This window comes from Simochromis diagramma, unplaced genomic scaffold, assembly GCF_900408965.1.
Source record: "Simochromis diagramma unplaced genomic scaffold, fSimDia1.1 OVJJ01000344.1, whole genome shotgun sequence".
NCBI lineage: Eukaryota > Metazoa > Chordata > Actinopteri > Cichliformes > Cichlidae > Simochromis > Simochromis diagramma.
Genome location: NW_024387375.1, coordinates 3,284,168 through 3,308,156, shown reverse-complemented (window position 1 = coordinate 3,308,156; position 23,989 = coordinate 3,284,168). Strand labels below are relative to the sequence as shown.

At 38.0% G+C, this 23,989-nt stretch overlaps 2 pseudogenes; both read right to left on the bottom strand.

The window, feature by feature from the left end:
- On the bottom strand, positions 1–9,592 carry LOC120719940 (annotated as a pseudogene).
- Positions 9,593–10,812: 1,220 nt separating this feature from the next.
- LOC120719939 lies at positions 10,813–16,237 on the bottom strand (annotated as a pseudogene).
- Between the last annotated feature and the right edge of the window lie 7,752 nt (positions 16,238–23,989).

Below are 23,989 nucleotides of genomic sequence, written 5' to 3'. Positions count from 1 at the left end.
TGTGGCATTAAAAAAACAATCTTAAGAATTTTAACTTTAACAACATAGTTCCAGGTGTTTAGACATCCTTTTAGACAATTAAATTCAAAATCATTATTTGCAACTCAGATGAACAATCTAAGAACCAGTCATGTTGCCTAAAAATCATGTTTTTGACATATATAACAAAGAAACAGTTTTTCCCACACACAGATTTTAAGATTTAGGTATAAATGGCTAGACCTGGAACTTTTTATATCCACTTTTCACAGCTGGCTTGCCTGTATTGTTGCAGTGCTCTAAATCACTCAACTGCTTTCCATGTTACACATTTGGGCTGCAGTTAGAGCTTGTTCCATCATGAGATCTGAAAGGAGCTGCAGGCTCCCTCTTACCAGAATCTGCAGATATCTCACACACACAAACACACACAGACACAGACACACACACACAGACACACACAGACACACACCTACCAACACCAAGAGCAGTGCAACATGCTAACCATGTTAGTGTTTAACACAGTGTTTTGCCTCACTAGGCAGGGCTTTTGTTTTATCTAAGACGTGTGTGGACAGTACAGAGACTGTTGGTGGTTTAATCACTTTGGGGCTGACTGAATCCATGTGTAAGCAGGATTGTGTTGCACACAGTTGGGCTGTAGATGAGGTAGAAAATAATAGCTTTTAACAATAGTTTTAGTTAAAACAAGTAACAGAACTAAAAAGAGAAGAAAAACATCCAGAATCACTGAAACATGTTTCATATGATATTTTATTTACTTTCACATTCAAACATTATAAGTGATTACTACAGTATTAAACTTAAACACAACTGGGTTTTCCAACACAATAAACACAAAGTTTTTCTTTTTTTCACATTAAAATATAAGAATTTTTTTTTTTACTCTGAAATAGGAATAAAAAATTCATCTAGAATATTTTCCAGTCATGCCTTTCTTGATATTTCTCTCGGGTCGTAGTAAAATAATGTAACATTTGGGGATGAAAATACATAGTAACAATCCAAACTGGATGATAATATAGCAAATATTTCTACTGCCACAGAGAACTTTCCAGGAGAGCTGACATAAGCTGGAATGAAAGAAATCCACACAGCCCAGAAAATCAGCATGCTGAAGGTGATGAGCTTTGCTTCATTGAACGTGTCTGGTAGTTTTCGTCCAAGAAATGCCAGGACAAGACAGGCAAAGGCGAGCAGGCCAATGTAACCAAGGAGCAGGTAGAATCCAGGAGGCCATGGCTCTTTACACTCCACCACAATCTAATATAATCTAACAATTAGTATGTATACAGAGAAATGGTTCATTTTATATGATTTATTTGTTTCTGCTCTGATGTCTACACTAAACACTGAAGTCCCCTTCTATAGGATTTGAAGACATCTTACTGTATAACTTAGTGATATTAACGTCCAAGAATATAATTGCAACAATTAGTGTTTTAGTACTTCCTACTCACTCTTCCAGTTGAAGCTTGGTAGTTTGGATTCCTGAATGGGAATGGAGGTGCGGCTAGCACCCAGCCAGCACAGAGACAAATCTGGAGCAGCATAAAATGATAGTTACAGAAAGTGGCTACAAAAACTGACATTATAATTTGCTGACAGTTTGATATCTTTCCCACCTGAGGAGCTGTGGTGCAGATGATCAGAATCCTCTGCTGAGCTGTACCAAACAGCATCCGACCCCTGGAACCAGGTACATTAGTCCGGAAAGCCAGGAGAACCACAATGGTCTTAAAAAGGACGCAGGACAAACACAGGGCAAAGCTGATCCCAATGCTGCCTGGCGGAGCCTACATGTCCACCAAGACGGCTGACCAATGAACACCAGAGAACACAGGAAACAGAGCTTGAGTGACAGGAGAAGCAAGAAACTTATTTCTGAGTTGTTGGCCTTGATGATGGGTGTATAGCGGAAACTGTAAAAACACAATGGTGATGAATGGATGTCAAGATGAATCCCAGCAGGTGAGTGCAACCAGGATAATACCCAGTGCAATCATAGAAAGAGAGGACTCCTTCTTCCCTGCAACACATTTCACCTTGTCTTTGTCTGACAAGTAGTATTCAGGACATTTTATGCAATCAGTGGAACATTTGGGAGCAGAGAACACAAGACAACAAGACATATTGGATTAAAATTCAGGAACTCTCATTCAATCAATATTTGTTTCAAATACTTTTTAACAGTGCAACATTTTCATTCTTTAATATGATATGGGCTACCAGTCTGGTTGCTGATCTCTCCATCTGCACAGGGCAAACTAATCAAAGCAGCATTTGGGCTCTCCTCGGCGTGTGGCTGCCTGCTGCCAGGGGGACATGGAGAACTACACTGAGATACAGGAACCTGAACAAGGACAGAAAAAAGATATAATAATATGAATCAATAGGTTGTAAGATTTTCTTACTGAGTTATTTGACATAGTTGATCAAATAATTTTCAACAGCTTAAAATGTTTAATTTTAAAGTGGCATAAGAAATACATTTCAAATCAAATCAAAATCAAATCAAATCACTTTTTATTGTCACATCACATGTGCAGGTACATTGGTACAGCACATGTGAGTGAAAATTCTTGTGTGCGAGCTTCACAAGCAACAGAGTTGTGCAAAATACAATAATGTAAACAAGCAAAATACAAGAATGGCTACATCTGAAACTAATAAATATATGTACAATATATAATAGTATATGCATTTCTGGGTGTGTATACTAAATATTTTTCTACGTGTGTGTGGTGTGTGTGTGTGTACACATATTTTACTAAATGAATAGAGTAAACAATAAATAAAATATATAAAAATATACAGAGTTGAGACATGTGCAAAACAGTGGCATTACTGTACAGTATGGAGTGCATTTACAATAACTATAACCTACCTGCCTCTCTCCTTTGTCCATTACAATAGTGTTCTTCATTATCTGCAACTGTTGGCCATGGGAGCTGAACCATCATAGTTTCCAACTTTGATAAATCTAGCTTAAAATATTTCAGTAATAAACCAAACCAAAGTTTTGGTTATAAAGTAAATACCCATAACTTCTTGTTCATGGTTGTTGTAACAGACCGATCTTTCAAGGGACATAAAAGACTTTGTCCACAGGAAAACCTATTCTAACAAAGTCGTCACATATTTAAAATAGTGTCCATGAATTCACATTACACAGTGCATTAGTTACACACCTTTTGCACACCCTCTACAGTGAAAATAACAAATACATTTTAAAGATTAGAGTAAAAATCAATCTATATCTATATATGTATAGATATATGATTTTTGATATAGAGATATGATTTTTACTGAAAAATGGCAAAATAGCTTGTGATAATGAAACACCCTGTGAAGTTGAGGCACACAACGATGTGTCCCACTGGTAAAGTTTCCAGGCTCCCTTTCCTCATAGTAGCCATCCCTCAAGACTTTCTCCATTTGAAGAAATGCATTATCAGGGATTGTAACATCTAGTCCTTTTATTGAATTAAAAGATACAATGAGTGAAAGTGAAATGACAGTCTTTCCATGTTTGTAACATTATATTCGTTGCTGAAGCCTAAAGTGACCTCCCCAAAACTGTTTTTTTGGTTTAGTTTCCTTCTTAACATTGAGCTGTTGGTTCTGTCACAAGTTAACCAAAACTATCATTGAACTTAGCAGCAACCAATCTAGTTATGGACATTAAATTCTGTACCCGGAATGATTACACTACCTGCGCTATAAAAACTGTAATTTAAAACACCTATTTATTCACTCCAGCTTAATGGACAGTTAAATCTACGACAATTTTAGAGTAGGTGTTCATAGTTCAAATTAGGATTAATACATACAGTATTTCACATGTAATGTTAAAAGTTATACTAAACCTCATTTTGTCTTTGCTGTCCTTCTGCCAGTTAATGATGTCATAGAGAGGGACTGGCTCTCCATTGGAGTCGAAATATACTTTCTCATTGAACTGGTTGGTGAAATTGACCATCTTCAGATGTTGAAGAAACTACATCAGAAGAGAATTATAAAAAATAAAATAAAACGAAACAAATAAAAAATATTTTTTTAAAAATTACAAAATCGAAAGAAAAAAAAATCACATGAATTATGATTGGATATTTTGTGATTGTTTCAATTACCTGACCATTCGAAAATGATCTGTGTTTCTCACACAGCCCCTTATTATGTCCCACAGAGTCAGTTTAAGAAAGTGTGCAGAGCATGGGCAACAGAGTACACAGCTTTATACACATTATAGGATATTCTGACCGGAGATACATCGCTATAACTGCTGTCAGTCTGTCTCAGATCCTCTGAACCTGTGCATACAGGTTTTGCCAAAGAACCTGCATAATTTCTATCAGCTGACATATTAGACAATCTTTTTGGTCCAACGGTAAGCCCAACCATATAGCTAGAATAGTTTTGAGAAGTTTGTAATTCAAAGTATCCATATAATTCAATCTTTCCGGAGTATTCACTTCATATTCTTTGGCTCTGTCTCTTTCAACTCCAGCTTACACCCAAACTGCTCTTCCCAGAACATATTGATGAATTCCATTCCTGGTTTGGGAGAGGGTCGGACATTCAAAAGAAACTCTTTCAAGCCAGGGATGCTGACTCCAGGGAAGGAGAAGCCCAGTGTTCCCTCCAGGAGAAAGTGGAAGTCAGGTGAGGCCAGCCGGCTCGAGGTCACCCCGGCTTCACTTGCTATCCACTGTATCCCTGTTACATTCCTTTGAGCTAGCTGGAAAGGCAAACATAAACAACTGTGAAGACTATTCACGATATACTTAAAAATACCCAAAATAGGATTTGTTACATTATTAATTAGATGTTTATTTACAAAATACAATCAATCAAGATACTAACTTCTGAGAACAGATGCAGTACATCTACTTCTGCAGTAATGACCACGACAACCGAGCAGTTGAACTCTCCAGCTTATCTGCCATTTCTAGTATTTCAGCCGTTGTGGGTGATGCTGGGATAGAGAGATGAAATGCCACACACCCACCTTGCCTTCTAAACTGATTAGAGAATGCTTGGATGCCATAAAGGCTGTAGTCATCCTGAAATGTATATACAGAAAGCATTTATAATCATGTTGCTGTCTAAAAGGTCCCATTGTAGCATTTAAAAACTGTTTTGGTCTCACCGTAGCTCCTATTGTGCCCACCCAGAACCAGCCGAAGTAAGTGACAGATTTACGAGACCTCTAACTTGAAAAGATCACTTGGCACAGTTCTCAAGAATGATGGGTACAAATGCTTATCAGTAAGACAGCTACAAGTGGCAAAATAACTCACCTAGAAGGAGAGCAAGTTCTTTCTATATTATTGAGACACAAACCAAATACATAACATTATTAAACAAAGTTGTACAAATAATTACCAGTGGTATATTGAAAGGTCCAAGTGTTTGAGCTACAGCTCTTGTAGGGGACGAGGATGCAAGACCAATCACAGCAGGCACAGGAGAATAATACAGACATGTGGAAGATTGTCTTGCCTTTATCTCTTCTGTTGCATTTACTTTTGTCATTTTCAGTGTTTCCAAGATTGTGCTGAATTGCTGTCTTAACTTCAGCACTTCTCTCTTTCAGTATGGTTAGTATTTTTGACTTGGCTGTTATTGCCACAGTCTTTGATTGCTTTGTTTCAATACCACTGTTTTCAATTTCTGCTGTTTTTTCTCCCTCACTGCTAACAGCTTTTGAGTGAGTGAGCAAAGAATACAGAGCCTGCAAGCTGTTATGGATATAGTTGCAGCTGTCCATAATCCTGTAGCCTAGTTTAACACCCGGTAACAGACTTGAATTATGGTTAATTTCCTCCACTGCAAACACCATTGTCATCATCCATCGAAAGGATCTTTCATGAAAGCTGCAGACATTTTTTTAAAAAGTATTTAAATTTTTAGTATAAAGAAATTAAATTAATTAAAAAAAATGATAAAAAATTATGTAATATAAATATAATTTACATTTGTTCATCAGTCACAGTGCCACAATTCCATGTAAACATAGCATAGCAACATAGCAACTGATATAGTTTTTTATAAAATACTGATATTTCATTCATTCATATCTAAGGGAGAAAAAAAAACAAAATGAAGATCCAGCATAGATTAATAATACCCTTACACTCACCCGCTGCAAGGTAGAATTTGGGGTTTACTGTTGTAGCTTTGCTGTGGTTTTGGCACAACATAATGCAGAGTGAAAAATCCTCCAATCACAATATCACCGTCAGAGTGCAGGGCTAAGGGCTCACTGCCTGCCAGTTTTACGCAATCGGGTAAACTAGATTTAGAACTTCTCACGTCCCCAATCTTTAAACTATGCTGTGTCTCTCTCATAACCTCTTCTTTTCTAATCGAGTGTCCCTCCACTCTTAGTGGTTTTCCTTCATCTACAGTGTGAGAAACGTCAGAGAACACAATGTAAACAGGATTACAAAACAGATAAAGCATTAAAAGACATTTACCAGCAAGGGCTGAATACATAATTGACCGTAACCCCATAAAAAACTGTATTCTGAAAACAATGGCCCTCCAACAGCGTCTGTGACAAGCCAATGAAGTGAGTTAAAAACTCAGATGTTTGTGTCACTGCATTGTTCCAGATGAGTCATTATGACATTACCCAATCAGAGATAGGTTGACATTAGGGATGTAAGAAAATATCGATACAACGAAATATCGCGATATTTCGCGCAATGATACTGAATCGATATTTAAAATCACTGTTATCGATTTTTTTAATTGAAAAATGACATGCATTTACTGTTTATTTCTTTTGTATGTTGGAATTCAAACTCCGGCCACTGGTTTGCAGTTTACCGCCTTTACTATGACGTAAAAACGAGGTCTCGCGATAACTGTAGAAGCGTCTAGTTTGCCAAAAGAACGAAGTAGAACAGTCAGTGGACGTGTGTGATGCTAGCTAACTGATGACTGAAGAGGAGAGGATACAGCCGGCCCCCGCAGCTTTCAAAGCTGATGTGTGGACTTATTTTGGATTTAGGACAAAAGAAGGCAGTAAAGACTATGACAAGAGCTATGCAGTCTGTAAAATCTGCACCGCCAGAGTCAAATATTCCGATAACACAACAAATTTAGAACACACGTGTCTAGACACCATAGCGACGTAGCGTCAAATGCTAATTTTAAAACGAAACGAGGTGATCCCTCGCAACGGACAATTGAAGAAGTTAACTTTTCGAAACTACCAGCAACTTCAACTCGTGCAACAAAAATAACGCAGTCAGTACTTGTTTTTATTTGCAAAGACATGCGCCTTCTGAGTGTTGTGGAGAATAAAGGATTTCGTAATATGATTAAAACGCTGGAGCCCCGTTACACCGTTCCTTCTCAACAACACATCACGGACATCGCTCTGCCAAAGTTGTACCAAGAAGTCAAAGCGACAGTGCTGGACTCTCTCAACTCGGCTGAGACAGTTGCTCTGACATGCGACGCTTGGACTTCGAGAGCCACTGAATCGTACGTAACTGTTACAGCACATCACATAAGGACCAGTGGAACCTTCAGTCTCATGTACTACAAACCCGAGCCATGCATGACAGTCACACAGGTGAGCACATTGCAACGTTACTAACTGACGCTGTGGCTGAATGGGGATTGAACGCAAAGGACCTTGTTGTTGTTGTTACCGATAATGCACCAAACATGGCTCTCGCGGCTAGACTTGCCTCAGCTATCCAAAGTAGCAAGGAGTTTCCTATGCATTCCTGGAACAAGTGTCTCTGCAGAGAGAGTTTTCTCCTCTGCAGGAGACATAGTAAATGCACAGAGAAGTGTCCTGAGAGCTGACCATGTCGATCAGCTTGTATTCCTGCACAAAAATCTGGAAATTGAAAAATAAACACTGAGAAAACACTACACATGTAAAATCTCTGATATGAGAATGTTTGACATTTTGGTTGAGTCTCATAAGCACTTATTTAGATGAGTAAATTCCTTTTTTCAGGTTGTACTAAAAGTGTTCCATTGATGGACACTGCAGAGCTATACTTTATTTTATTAACACTTAATTGTAATAGCACTTTACATTTTTTGTTAATGTTTACTTGGATGGATTCTTCAAGCAATTTCATTTTTGATTTATATTTGTTTATGTTAAGGTCACATAAAAAGTACTTTGTTTTGATGCTCCATAGAGCAGTTTTTGGATAAGTATTTTACAATCATAGTACTTAGAAAGACTTCAGTGTTACATGTTTACTTTTTTCATGTTAAAAAATACTTGATATTTCAGTAAAGTAGTTTTTGTTTGTTTATTTGACATGACTTCTAATAAGGCAGATGTTAATTTCTCATTCATTTTGAACTTAGAGTGTTTTTGTTTCAGATGTTTCATGTCAAGCATTAAACAGTTTGGACTGTTTACTTGAGTTTTCCTAATTAAATTTAGTCCTACTAAACACAAATATCGTCTGGCTTTTAGTATTGCAATATATCGTATCGTCTACCCTGTATTATGATACATATTGTATCGCCAGATTCTTGCCAATACACACCCCTAGTTGACATGATTCTCATGAACCTTAAGTTACAAAACTCAAACACTGTCTTCCTAGAGGTGACAAGAATAAAAGACAAAGTCACAAATATTTTATTTTAAAGCTATGGGAAGTTAATAACAAAATATTTATTCTATTCATGGCTTCTGAGTTATATTTACTTCATTTAACTGTAACAAAAATAGTAAATTAATATGTAACTGCATATTCACACAGTAATGAACAATTCTGCTCACACATGTGCAGTAAATGTTAATATTGATTATGTCATATTTTTCAGAAAGCCAAAGACACAGAGCAAGTCCCAAAAGTCTGGATTATTTTTTGCTTATTTATTGTTGTGTGGGCCAGACATAGAGCAGAGTTCCATAAGTCAGCTTGACACTGGCTACAAGTGCTGTGTGATTTAAATGAGACCCAAATGTTGCATCGCATAGCTGACTAACTTATACGACAAGTTGTATCTGTAGCTGAATTGATCCAGACCAGGTAACTCTGAGTCTATACTGTCAGTGAAAACTAAACTCCTGATATGAGGCACATTTGCTGCAATTATTTTTCTTTTGTGTGGCATGTGTTAAGTAGTCAACATTAGCTTTTATTTGTTGGATGGATGGCTTGCTTCCTGTATTACTTGCTCTTAATAGTAACCATTAATGCTGTTTATTAATGCATTAAAAAGACAAACATAACAAAAATGAAGGGGGGGAAATCACAATTGACTGACAAAGACAAAAATAAAAGTTAGAGCATTAAAAAAATTTACTTTAGAAAATAGGTTGCTATTTAATCAAGTTTAAAGAAATGCTTGGCTCATGTTAGAAGTGAATTTTTATCTTTAATACAGGTGTACATCATTATTTATATATTTCACAAATACCTCATAATTTAAACACACATTTTACACATTCTACTATAGAAATAGGTGTTGTAGAATACGAAAGATAAAGGCCACACCCACCCAATACCAAATGGAAATTTGGTTCACTGTGTAAAGAGCAGGGGGTTCTGCTCTATTACTGAAAGATGACCTGAGGGATGGACCCCGGCATGTTTATTACACGTTTTTGCTGTGATACCTGGATTGTTGGTGGGCTCTTTTTAAAACTATCTGTGCTCCCGAATGTCTCTCTCCAGAACCCAGAAAGATCACCAACCTCCTACAAACCTCAAAGTTTTCAACTTCAGTTCTAGAGTCAGCACCAGCTATGGCAGAGTCTGAACAGACTCCATTTTCCCAGTGTCAGTCTGAGCTTTCCCAGTTGGAGAGGAGGACACCTGCCTCTGTTATCAATTTTCCAGAAAAGGTTTTTATTGCCAGTCTCCTGGTAAGATCACCACTTTGCTTTGCCTCCTGGTGATCCTCCGAAACACCGCTGTCAGTCTCTCCAGTCAGTTATTCAGTGTTGAGTGTTTCTTGACTAATTCAAATACATTATTATATAATAATATTTTAGCTTTGTATTGACTAAGCTGTAGGTAAATTATGTTATAATAACTGGAGTACAGTGTACAAGTAGATAAGTGCATAAATATGTATTATAACAGAAGCTTATTTAATATGTTGAAGACATATAGCTGTTTCCGCAGTGAATGTCTAGAAAAGAATATAGTGGTATAGACTTAATAACTGGGTTAATTTATTTAAAAATTCGTCTGTGCTGACCGAAAAGAAAAGACACATCATGAGGAAAATCCATCCATCCATTCATCCATTCACGTCCACTTATCCTTTTCAGGGTCGCTGGGGGTGCTGGAACCTATCCCAGCTGTCATAAGGAAAACGTCCAAGGTTATTTAATGTATAACATTTCTTATAATTCTTTATTTGTATATAGGAAAAAAACACATTGTGAAATCTTGAGAGGTGTTGTCAACAGACATCATATTTAGTCTGTCATTTTAGAGAAGTAAATGGTTTCTGTGTTTGAAAGACTTCAGTAAATTTTAAAATAGTTAAAGAAAAATGTTTGTGCAGTATCAATACCAGTTGTGAGTTCATATAACAATAACTAAATTAGAAAATTGGCCTGGTTTGAAATGTTTTTTTTTTTTTTTTTAAAAGGTTTCTCTATGGTGGCTTAACCCCCCTTTTCATTGTGTCTACATTTAAACAATGCTCCCTGAAGGACAGAGTAAATGCTGAAATCAAGGTTGGAAAGTAAAAGCTTTAACAATAGTGTAATGCTAATATGACATTTAATTTTTTTCACATTAAAATATGATAACTGTATAAATTGTTTACTCTCACAAACACTGAGAATATAAATGTTCATCTTGGATATTTCCCAGTCATGCCTTTCTTAATATTCCTTTCAGGGTGCAGTAAATGATGTAACATTTGGGAATAAAAATACACAGTAACAATCCAAAACTGGATGCTAAGATAGCAAATATTTCCAACTGCCACAGAAAATTTCCCAGGAGAGCTGACATAAGCTGGAATAAAAGAAATCCACACAGCCCAGAAAATCAGCATGCTGAAGGAGATGAACTTGCTTCGTTGAATGTGTCCGGTAGCTTTCGTCCAAAGAATGCCAGGAGAAGACAGACAAAGGCCAGTAGGCCAATGTAACCGAGGAGCAGATAGACCCCAGGAGGCCATGGCTCTTTACACTCCACCACAATCTAAAGATTGTTAAACAAGTATAAAAACAGGGATATTTTATGAATATTTTTTATTTGTCTCTTACCACATATATAAATATAGATACAGATATGGATATTTCCGTCTTTTGGATGGTTCATGGCAATATCAACTAAATCAAGAAAATAAATTACTTGATAAGGATTTCAAACAAGAATGAATACACTGAGATTTTAAATCATTATGTTTGGTTCCTCTATGTTACTGTGTGTTACTGGCTTTTGTGATGGCTGATGGCAATATGAAAACATAAATTACAGAAGTCATATTTTCAGTATTTAATACTCACTTTTCCAGTTAAAGCTTGGTAGTTTGGGTTCCTGAATGGAAAGGGAGGGTGCCTTCCCAACACCCAGCCAGAAACAGAGACAATCTGAGGGGAGGATAGGATGATAGAAGAATACCAGAAACACACAAACTGATCTTTAAATGACAGTGACTGTTCGTCCTACCTGAGGAGCTGTCGCACAGATGATCAGAATCCTCTGCTGGGATGTTCCAAACAGCATCCGACCCCTGGAAACAGGTACATTAGTCCGGAAAGCCAGGAGAACCACAATGGTCTTAACAAGGAGGCAGGACAAACACAGGACAAAGCTGATCCCAAATGCTGGCCTGGCGGGAGCCTACATGTCCCCAAGACGGCTGACCAATGAACACCAGAGAACACAGAAACAGAGCTTGAGTGACAGCAGAAGCAAGAAACTTATTTCTGAGTTATTGGCCTTGACAATGGGTGTATAGCGGAAAACTGTGAAAGACAATGGTGATGATGGTAGTCAGTAAGAATCCCAACAGGGTGGAGTGCAACCAGGATGATTCCCATGGTGTCACTGAAAGACAGGAATTCTTCTTCCCCTGCAACACATTTCACTTTTTCTTTGTCTGACCAGAAGTACTCAGGACATTTTGTGCACTCAGTGGAACCTTTGGGAACAAATAAAACAGATATATGATCACGTTTTCATAATTTTTCCACTCTGCAACATTTCTGTTACTTTAATGACCGTCTTGATTGCACTACATAATGCTAAAGGAGGATATTGTTTGTTTGTGTGTTTTTAACTTATATAGGCTACCAGTCTGGTTGCTGATCGCTCCATCTGCACAGGGCAAACATCAAAGCAGCATTTGGGCTCTCCTTGGCGCGTGGCCTGCCTGCTGCCAGGGGGACATGGAGCCTACACTGAGATACAGGAACCTGAACAAGGAACACAGAAAGGTTTAATAACGGGCATTGATATGCAGTTTCTAACAAACTGACATGGTGTATCAAAGACTTTTCCTCATTTAAAGTAGAAAAAAAAAACAAATGAAGAAATGAGTACTGTTTTTGTTTTTTTTGTTTTGTTTTGTCTTTTTTGTCCTTAACAGTTGACATAATGAAAATATCTTGATGTATGCTCAATCATCCAGGTATGTAAATTCCAAAAAGTTGACATGGATGTAACGTTTTCAGTGGGAGAAAGTTTTTGTCACTCAGTCTCAGGCTGACTGCAGGGTTCCTTACCTTGTAAACAGTACCTTTGCACAATGACTGAAACTAGCCCACTGAATGAACAACGGGCTGTGAGGTCAGTTTCTTGATCATCAATATGTGGTTGTTCACAATTGATCAACAACCACTGATCAAATAATTGTCTATCATTGATCAATGGCCATGAATACTATTCGCAGAGTTGGGGAATGGCTGCAATCACAGCATTGTAACATGGTGAAAGATGTAAGGAAACCTGCAGTCAGGTGGGACTGAAGAAGTCAGTTGGATGAGTGATGAAACATTTCTCCCACTAAAAACACTATGTCCAGATTAACAGAACCAAACTTTTTGGCATGATTGGAAATCCTAGATTGGATTGGAAACTTCATTATTTCACATAGTGGAATTATGAGATTGTTGTCCAGAGTAAAAGAAAAATAATTTAAAGGCACAAAAATAAATATTTTGAGGTTAACTCTGATGTACCTGAGATTGCTTTTTTGTCCAAACAATAGTGTTTTTCTCTATCTTCAACTGCTGTCCTTGTGGAACTGAACCATCATAGCTTCCAACTTTGATAAAGCTATGATAAAAAACAGTAAATTATTTCAAAATGCATTCTAACCAAATAATACATGCAATAGAACTGCATCATGAAATAGAAATATTGCATATTTTTGGTGATTACTTTCACTGTTCAATTATATGCGGAAGTATTACATCCCACCTGATTTTATCCTTGCTGCTCTCCTGCCAGTTAACAATGTCATAAAGCGGGACTGGCTCTCCATTGGAGTCAAAGTATATTTTCTCATCAAACTGGTTAGTGAAATTCACCATTTTCAGATCTTGAAGAAACTACAAGAAAAGATCATTAGAAAATATTTTAAAAACCTACAAAAACACATGAGATCACATTAACACTGCTTCCCTGAGTGAATGTGTTAAATGCAGAGAGGAATTTCCCTACGGGGATCAATAAAGTATAAAGTATACATTATCCTCATGGTATATTTTGTTATAATTTCACTTACCCTGACCATTTGCAAATGAGTTGTGCATCTCACATAATCCCTCATTAAGTCCTGTTGAGTCACACTTCAAAAACTTGTGAAGAGCATGAGCAATGGCGTACACAGCTTTATACACATTATAGGAAATTCTAACCTGAGATACATCACTATAACTGCTGTCAGTGTATCGCAAAATCCTCTGAACCTGTGCACCACGGTTTTTCCTCCACTCTCCCATTAAATAAAACAATCATCTCCGTTCCTGTTGTTGTGAAAACTATACATATCAGTGAAGTTATCAACAATATTTGCTTCATAGTCTTTGGCTCTTTGGCTTTCAAATTCTAGCTTGCAACCAAAATGTTCTTCCCAGAACATATTGAAAAATTCCATTCCTGGTTTGGGAGAGGGTCGGACAGTCAAAAGAAACTCTTGAAAGCCTGGGATGTTGACTCCGGGGAAAGAGAACCCCAGTGTTCCCACTAGGAGAGGGTGGAATTCAGGTGAGGCTAGCCGGCTAGAGGTAACCCAAGCTTCACTTGCTATCCACTGTATCCCAGTCACATTCCTCCTAGCAAGCTGGATAATATTATGTAATCATGAAAACAGACACAATTTATGTTGCAGTTTCTATGTCTTATAATAGTTTTATAAAATCAAAAATGTGAAAAAAATGTGAGTATAAAGTTTTATTTTAAATCACATAATAAATCAACAAACATACTTACTTCTAAAAGCAGATCTAGCAGTTCCACTTCTGTAGCAAACACCACCACAACCCGAGCAGTTGAACTCTGCAGCTTGTCTGCTATTTCTTTTATCTCAGCCACTGTGGGTGATGTTGGGATAGTGCGGTGATATGCCACACACCCACCTTCTTTTCTAAATTGAATAGAGAATGCTTGTATGCCATAAAGGCTGTAGTCATCCTGAAAAAATAAATAAATAAATAAATATACACACATATATATATATATATATATATATATATATACATATGAAAGATTTATAAGTCATGTCATAGCACTTAAAAAAGGTTTTGATCTCACCGTTGTGCCTAGTGTGCCCACCCAGAACCAACCAAAGTAAGTGACAAGATTTACAAGACCTCTAACTTGAAAGACATCACTTGGCACAGTTCTCAAGAATGATGGATACAAGCGCTTGTCAGTAAGACAGGTACAAGTGGCAAAATAACTCACCTAGATGGAAAGTGAGTTCATTTTTATCATTGAGAGAAAACACAAATCAAGTATATAACATTAAAAAACAAAGCTGTGTGGTGTATTACCAGTGGTATGTTAAAAGGTCCAAGTGTTTGAGCTATAGCTCTTGTGGGGGAAGAGGATGCAAGACCAATTACAGCAGGCACAGGAGAATAATACAGACATGTGGATGACTGGTTTGCTTTTGTCTCTTCTGTTGCATTTACTTTTATGTCATTTACAGTTTTTTTAAGACTATTCAGCATTGTGGTATTAGCTTTAATACAGCCCTTTTTTTGTGTTAGCATTCTTTCCTTTTGTGTTGTTTCACCAGTCTTTAATGCTTCCATTTCAATACCACTGTCAGTTTCTGCTGTGTTTTCTACCACACTGCTGATAGCTTTAGAGTGACCGAGTAAGGACAGAAGAGCCTGCAGGCTGTTATGGATGTGGTTACAGCTGTCCATAATCCAGTAGCCTAGTTTAACACCTGGTAACAGACTTGAATTACAGTTAATTTCCTCCACTGCAAATATCATAGCCATCATCCAACGAAAGCCCCGTTGATAAAAGCTTTAAAAAAAATGAATTAATTAATTAAAAGTGGAAAAAAGTATTTATTTTATCATACAGAAATCAACCTCATAGGAACATGGAAATAGTATCAAAATCAGCAGATATTAACAGTACCTTTGCACTCACCGGCTGCAAGGTGTAGTTTGGGGTTTGCTGTTGTAGCTGTACTGTGGATTAGATGCAACATGCAGTGGAAAAAAACCCCCAATGACAACATCGCCATCAGAGTGCAAGGCTAAGAGCTCGCTGCCTCCCAGCTTTACACACTGAGGTAAATTAGAACTAACGTTTCTCACTTCTCTGATCCTTAAACCAGGCTGTGTCACAGCATCTCCCTCCACACTCAGTAGTTTTCTTTCACCTACAGTCTGAGGAACATCAGCGCAAACAATACAAAGACAAGTAAAGATACAAAAAAGTAGCCAAACACAATTATCAAAAAGGGTGCAATGCATAATCCACTGTAACCCCATAAAAACTATGTATGTGCTGAGAAAAATACTCCGCCAACAGAGTCTGTGACAGGCTCATGAGGTGCATTAAAAACTGCCATGTTTTTTGACATTACATCATTTCGTGTGAGTCATCACAAGATGACCCAATCACAGCAAACTGCATGCAACACAGTTCACCTGAACCTTGAGTTATTAAACTGAAACACTGTCATCCTAGAGGTAACAAAAATAAAATATGTCATACATATTAAAACAAAAACACAGGAAATTAATAAGAATGATTCCGTTTGTTCTATCCATTTCTCTGAGTCTTACAATCATCATGGTAAGATGAAGCAATTCAGAGCAGTGGCGTGTCCAGCAGGGTGGCCTGGGGGGGCACTGGCCACCCCAGGTGCCACCCCAAAGGCAAAACAATAAAATTCAATCAAATATCAAATGTCCGATTATGTTTTCACGGTGAAGTTCAGATATCCGAGTGTAAGTGAATGCAGCATCGGCTTCTGCGCTATGCGCATCACGTTAGCAAAGGTAGGAGAGCCAAGCACGAAAGACGGCACTGCAGGAAACAATTTTTTCGGTGAAAGAAAATGAGGACAGAATAAATGTCCCGGTAAGTAATATTAAGTTTGTTGAGTTTAGTAAACTTCGGTGAAATTAGAATACCAAAGAAAAAATAACACTTGAAGAATTATTGCAGCCATCGAATATTTCAGACAGTATGCTACTGAGGGCAGCTAACATAAGAGTTATGCGTTATAAGATATAATCTAAGTCGTAACATTGCTGTATGGAGCTGCAGATTTGGTTGCAGGTTAACATAGCTGGACTGGCCATCGCGCATATGCCCGGTGACTTATTTTTTATTTTTCTTTTGTAAGGGCATGAACAATGAGAGGTGGTGGATTGGCCAGATGCAGGTCGATGTGTAAAAATAACTCAGTTGTTTGGTGGTGGCTATGGCGGGGCTTCCACAGAGGCCAGCAGGTGGATGAGGGAAGGGGAGGCAGGAGGAGAGCCCCGAGGCAGCCGCCAGTCCAAGTGTCAGGTGAACTGAACTTCAGGTAAGAAGTTATGACCTGCAGTCTATCTGGGTCAGATATAAACCAAGTTTAGGTGGAGTTTATTTTCGTTGTGCTGACTTTTTACCGTCAGTTGCAATAACTCGTACTGCGTTCTAGCCAGCTTGATGGAGTTTTTATACAGCTGGGTGGGTGCTATGATGTTACTGATAGTGAACTTTATTTTATTCATAAGGTTAGTAGAGTTGCCAACGGCTCCTTAAAAAAATGGAATGGTCCCTCAATCAGAGAAAATATTACACATTTCGTATTGAGCTGAGAAGAGACGCAGTTTGTCCCGGACTTTCGCTATAATGAAAAAAAGACACAAAGCTGGAGTTATTCTGTCGTTACGCTGCACAGCTGCCTCTTCTTCTCTCATTCTCTCCCCTGCCTCTCCTGTTGCTACTTCAATCATGAAACTGATCAATGATCAGCTGATCAGCTTTTCTCTCTTGTTTGTTTATTGCCCACTTTGTGCCAGAAACAGGAAACCAGCGGATGTTGCGCTAAACAACAGCAGCACGTTTAAGCTTGATCAGCTGTTGTTAGAATTTATTTAATATTAATTTCTAGTATCAGCTGATGTTTGCTGGAGCCACAGCTGTAAAGCTGCTGGTCATGATGTCGGTTTGGATATCTGGTGAGAGGGAAACATGAGGATGAAACCAGGAGATGTCCTTACTGAATCATCAGAGCTGAACAGGTGATGGAGAAACAGGTTTACCTTTTAGGTCACATGAATGAGTTGAAGGGAAGTTATGAACTGTTTCTGAGAGATAAATAACACCTGGATCCTTTTTCTACTGTACGTAGCTGACAGCTGGTAACTGTGCAGGGGTGGATCTAGGAAAGTGTTGCCAGGGGGCCAGGTAGGGCATTAACAGGGAAAGGTGGGGCACAAAGAAATACTTTTCTTTCTTATTCTCATTTAAAATATCTAGCTTTTATTAAATAATTATCTAAATCTTACAACCAAAGTTTTTATCTGACGTAAAATGTATAGAAATCATACATATACCAACAAGACAGTGTACATCACTGTCACAACAGCATTTGTTTTCATTCAAAGGCTTTATGGCTTTAATACCTGGTGGGCCGGTCTGTAGTCAAAATGCCCGATTTTCTGTCCCAGTCCAGCCCTGCAGGTTAATACTGGCAGTGTCACCATGCCAGCTGACTGTATTTCATCATCAGCCAGTTTTGTTCTTTATCAATATTACCACAGTTTACCATAAGGCAGCAGAGAAAGTATTTACTTGCTTTCAGGTTTTATTCAAATGTTAGTCTTTTCAGTTGTTTCCCCACTTTTTTCCTGTTTCAAAATCAAACACCAGTTTGTGAGAAGATTCTTCTTTTTTTAATAGGCAGATAAAGTTTTACATTGGAACTGGCTAATTTGTCAATTGTTTGTTACAAATGTTCGTATTTTAATATTCAAAAATGTTTTTGCCCAAAACATATGTGCACCATATGTCAGTAAAAATACTATGCAAATATTGCTGTCCTTGAATGCTGAGTAAACATTGACAAAGCACTGATTGTATCTCTTGTACTTTATCAACGCAGTATCTAAAAACTTTGCACCGTAGTGGTTAAAATCTCATTCTAATAAGAGTTAAACGCGCATTCGGTTATTAGGTTTACAGGGTTATTGAATTATGGTTAACGGTTGGTAGAATTGTTTTTAACATTATCTGCCAATTACATCTGCCACCCTTCTCCAAATCTGTGCCCCTACCTGGCCCCCCCAACAAAAATTTTCTAGACACGCCACTGATTCAGAGCAATTAAAGAATAGTTTATTGGTAGTGGTAAAATGATTAAAAGAAGAAATATACATGTTTGTTGTTAAGTATTTATGCTTAAGTAGTCGGGGAGTCGGATAAGCTAGAAGCAACACAGTTTTTTGACCGTGTGTTGCCATTTTAATCTTTTTTGAAACAAAAGTACCTGGTCTTGTATGGGCAGAAATCTGTGCCATCAGAAACTGAATTTGAATAAGTTAAATTGAATTTGAATTGCTCAGATTGAATCTGAATTGTAACTTGAATAAATGCTTTTGAAAACTGAATTTGAATTAGTCTAATTTGAAATTCAATTTATGGTTTGAAAATGATCATTACTAAATTGAAATTGAATTTTATATTTTGAAAATGAATTAATTTGCTTTGAAACTGCATTTTATCCTTTAAAAATTCAGCTCTCGAATAATTTCAGTTTCACTTCTCACCATTCAGTTTCAGTTCTACAATTCAATTTCAGTTCCAAAATTCAGTTTTTTGGAACTTACATCCGGTTCCGGTTCAAGCGCAGATTAATAGAACTACGTTTTACTAGCGGGAATCTACAGCGTCTTGAGCTGAATTAAGACTTCAGAAGTCATTAGTCATGTCGAATAACCAGCAGATAAACTCTCAGGTTGGTAATAAATGTATTACATGTATAAGAACAAGCGTCATGTTAACAAATGATAGCCGTACAGTAACTTTTATGCTTATTGTAGCTGTTAGCTAAAAACGCTAATTTAGCGTAGTTTGCCCTGGATTCAGCTTTGACAAACAAATATGATCGACTGTTTCTAGCAGAATTCCAAAGTTGTCATCTTCTACCCTCTCAGAGTACCCCCTCTGTATGCTTGCAGATAAACTGGGTGTTTTGCATGTTTCCCTACAGTAGGGAAACATGCAAAACGGTGTCCAAACCTTTGTGTTTTAGCTTTATTTATGTCTTACACAGCATCCCAACTCTTTAGCTAACTTAATAACTTTAGCTAAAGTGAATAGTTAGTGTAATTCATTAGTACAGCATTACTGGATCACCTCTGTTTGAAGTGATATAATATGATATACAACTATAACTGAAACAGTAAACTTTGCAAATAAGCAAACAACACTTCTCATTCTCTAAACGTTTGGCCACAGCTGTAGATTACACTGTCAGCGCTTGTTCACTCTTGACAATAATTACATTTCTAAATTCTCTTTGTGCATTTACAGGTAAACAATATCTAATATTTTATCTAAATGACTGCTTTGTTTTTGAAAAGGGTGAAGAGCCTGAGGCCGGTGACAGTCCAGTTCTACTCTAAGAACATCCTTGCAGTGGCTCACAGGACAAGGCCACATTACTGTCCTGCCAGAAGAGAACAGAAACTTCAGAGTCTTCATGCAGCTCAACCACACCTGTCATATTCCATATGACAGGGGTCTCAAACTCCAGTCCTCAAGGGCCAGTGTCATGCAACTTTTCCATGCCCTCGAGGACTGGAGTTTGAGACCCCTGCCGTATGGTGTTCATGCTGTTTTCTACCACACAGTTACAGCATGTCTGACTGCCTGTTCAGCATATGCAAAAATATATGATGAGTTTAAGCATGTGATGACTAAGGCCTTCCATTATGGTGTTTGTCATCACATGTCACAGACATCTGGATGATCATTTGGAATAAACAAGAAACTAAAAACTTGTTACTTCATCTTTTATCTTTATTATTATTATTGTTCTTATTTTACACTTTTCATTGTTAGGCATTAGGTTTATTTGTTGTAGTCCTTTCCAACTTCTTTCCCTCTTCCATGTTACTGTGGCAGCTTGTCAGCATCTATTTGGGTTTGGAAGTGGAACAGAAAGTAAGGAAATCCAAAGTGCCATTAAAACCAGAAGAGGTTCTTATATTTAAGAAGAAGGGATTAATTCAAAAGAAATGGCTTCAATGCCATATTTTATTTAGGAACCCTAGAGAGCACTTTGCAAAATAACACATTCTTATAATTTCACCCTCAGATGAGCCAAGCTACGACTGTCAGGGAAGGTGTTGTAGGTACAGAGCATATGACAGTGGTTAAGTTAATGTCTCTTGTCTAGATGAAGGCACAAGAGGGATCAATGGCAAGGCGTAGAGATTCAGTATCTTCAGTCTTCAGTGGACACTCCATTTCTGGCACAAAACACCTGTAACAGATGGTCGATTTAGGAGGTGACCCGACAACTTCAGCCTGTCAAACATAGTAATGGAGCAGTATGTTTTTAAAAAAAAAAATCTAATTAAGCATGCACTCAGTACTCTAAGAATTATTATGGTAGTTAAACAGTGATAGTTGTATATCATATTATATCACTTCAAACAGAGGTGATCCAGTAATGCTGCACTAATGAATTAGACTAACTATTCACTTTAGCTAATGTTATTAAGTTAGCTAAAGAGTTGGGATGCTGTGTAAGACATAAATAAAGCTAAAACACAAAGGTTTGGACACCGTTTTGCATGTTTCCCTACTGTAGTGGTCTCTGCAAGCATACAGAGGGGGTACTCTGAGAGGGTACAAGATGACAACTTTGGAATTCTACTAGAAACAGTCGATCATATTTGTTTGTCAAAGCTGAATCCAGGGCAAACTACGCTAAATTAGCGTTTTTAGCTAACAGCTACAATAAGCATAAAAGTTACTGTACGGCTATCATTTGTTAACATGACGCTTGTTCTTATACATGTAATACATTTATTACCAACCTGAGAGTTTATCCGCTGGTCATTCGACATGACGAATGACTTCTGAAGTCTTAATTCAGCTCAAGACGCTATAGATTCCCGTCAGTAACACTTTCGGTCCGCTAGTAAAACGTAGTTCTATTAATCTGCGCTTGAACCGGAACCGGATGTAAGTTCCAAAAAAATGAATTTTGGAACTGAAATTGAATTGTAGAACTGAAACTGAATGGTGAGAAGTGAAACTGAAATTATTCGAGAGCTGAATTTTTAAAGGATAAAATGCCGTTTCAAAGCAAATGAATTCATTTTTCAAAATATAAAATTCAATTTCAATTTAGTAATGATCATTTTCAAACCATAAATTGAATTTCAAATTAGACTAATTCAAATTCAGTTTTCAAAAGCATTTATTCAAGTTACAATTCAGATTCAGTCTGAGCAATTCAAATTCAAATTTAACTTATTCAAATTCAGTTTCTGATGGCACAGATTTCTGCCCATAGTCTTGCTCGCGTTTCAAATACCTGTTTCTGGACTGACTCCTAAAGGTGGTACAGAAGAGTGAAACAGAGCCAGAGTGCCGCAATTACAATGATCATAGTGTATGAACGTGTATGTATGTATAAAATACCTTTCATAACGGGTGGGCCATCTGATCCAAACTTTGCATAAACGTGGTTACACATAAAGCATTTGTTAACATCTATAAGTTAAAAAAAATATAAATCTCAATTCATCTGATTTTCATATATATAATGTTCATTTCATCATCATTATCCGCAAATGTGACCTTATGTTCTCTGTTTGTTTTATTCACATCTCAACTACTGTTACGTCCCCCCCGAGAGGTGATTGCTGACTGGGCCCAGGTGGTAAGCGAGCCCAATGAGCAGCAGCCGTGTCCTGGGGAGAGAGAGAGAGCAAGAGAGAGACAGAGGGGTGGAGCAAAAGAGGAGGAGGCGGAGTAAAACACCACGCCCACACAAGGGCAGTATCAGGAGGCCCAGCTAGGGCCGTAACAACTACAATGCACATTGTTCATTTGTAACTTAATTTGCATCTGTGAAGTCACCCACTTTGTTAGAGTCAGCCTTAAATATGGAATGAAGACTTTGAAAAAGCACTGCAGCACTGGCAAAAACTGCCTGTAGGCTGAGGTTTTGCTAGTCAATATAATGGTAGCAGTCATGGTAGCAGTCATAGTAAAGTTAAATAAAAATTTAGAAACTACATATTCACACAACAATAAACAATGCTGCCCACACATGTACGTTTATTCTATTTTCTTGGCAGCAGTGGAGTGAATCTGCGGAATCTTCGGCCATTAACACAGGTTCCTTGGGTGGCTGTCACCAGCCTGATGGACCCTGCTTGGATTGCCCTGGTTAACGCAAATAAAACTTTCATACTGAAGGATTTTTTCACTTATCATAATCTGGATTTCCTCTGTGTGACAGAAACCTGACTAGGTGACGTTGAGTTAAGCTATTTCTCAGAACTGTTACCGCCAGACCGTTCATATTTTAACTCACAGAGGACTACGGGCCAAGGTGGAGGAGTGGTCGCAGTTTATAAAAATACTTTTCTCTCTCGTCAGCTCTCACCTTTCACTTTCTCCAGTTTTCAACTGAATATGTTTTAGCTTGGTAGAAGTCATCCTGAATCCTCCCCTAGTTATGCTGCAATAGACGTAGGCTGCCGGGGGATTCCCATGATGCATTGAGTTTTTCCTTTCCAGTCACCTTTCTCACTCACTATGTATTAATAGAGCTCTCTGCATTGAATCATATCTGTTATTAACCTCTGTCTCTCTTCCACAGTGTGTCTTTTATCCTGTATTCCTTCTCTCACCCCAACCGGTCGCAGCAGATGGCCGCCCCTCCCTGAGCCTGGTTCTGCCGGAGGTTTCTTCCTGTTAAAAGGGAGTTTTTCCTTCCCACTGTCGCCAAAGTGCTTGCTCATAAGGGGTCATATGATTGTTGGGTTTTTCTCTGTATCTATGAAGCGCCTTGAGGCGACTTTTGTTGTGATTTGGTGCTACATAAATAAAATTAAATTGAATTGAATTGAATCGTGTCACTTCTTTAACCTATCCTTTTTGTTTACGGTTCAAAGGAGGACTCAAGCGCAGGACTCCGGGCTCGGATGCACACAAGAAAGGTTTATTTACAATTCACCAGGTGTATATACAAGAAGGTGCGGGAGGAGTGCTATGTACAGCTGAGTGGGGGAAAAGGGGTTCCAGGGAAGTCCAGGGGAACAGCACGCGTTCTTCAGATAATCCATACACACGATCACATGCTCTCACTCCAACACTCACCACTTGGGAATCACATGGGGAGAAATCCAGGGAACTCTGCAGACAGGGAGACGTGATTAAATACGATGCACCAAAAACACACTTAGCTGAACTTGCTGTAGCTTGGCTTTCACTAGCGCGTGGTCGACAACGATCCAGCGACGAACAGCAGTCACTTCAAGGCTTAAATACTGATCATCTTGATGAGACCCAGGTGTCTC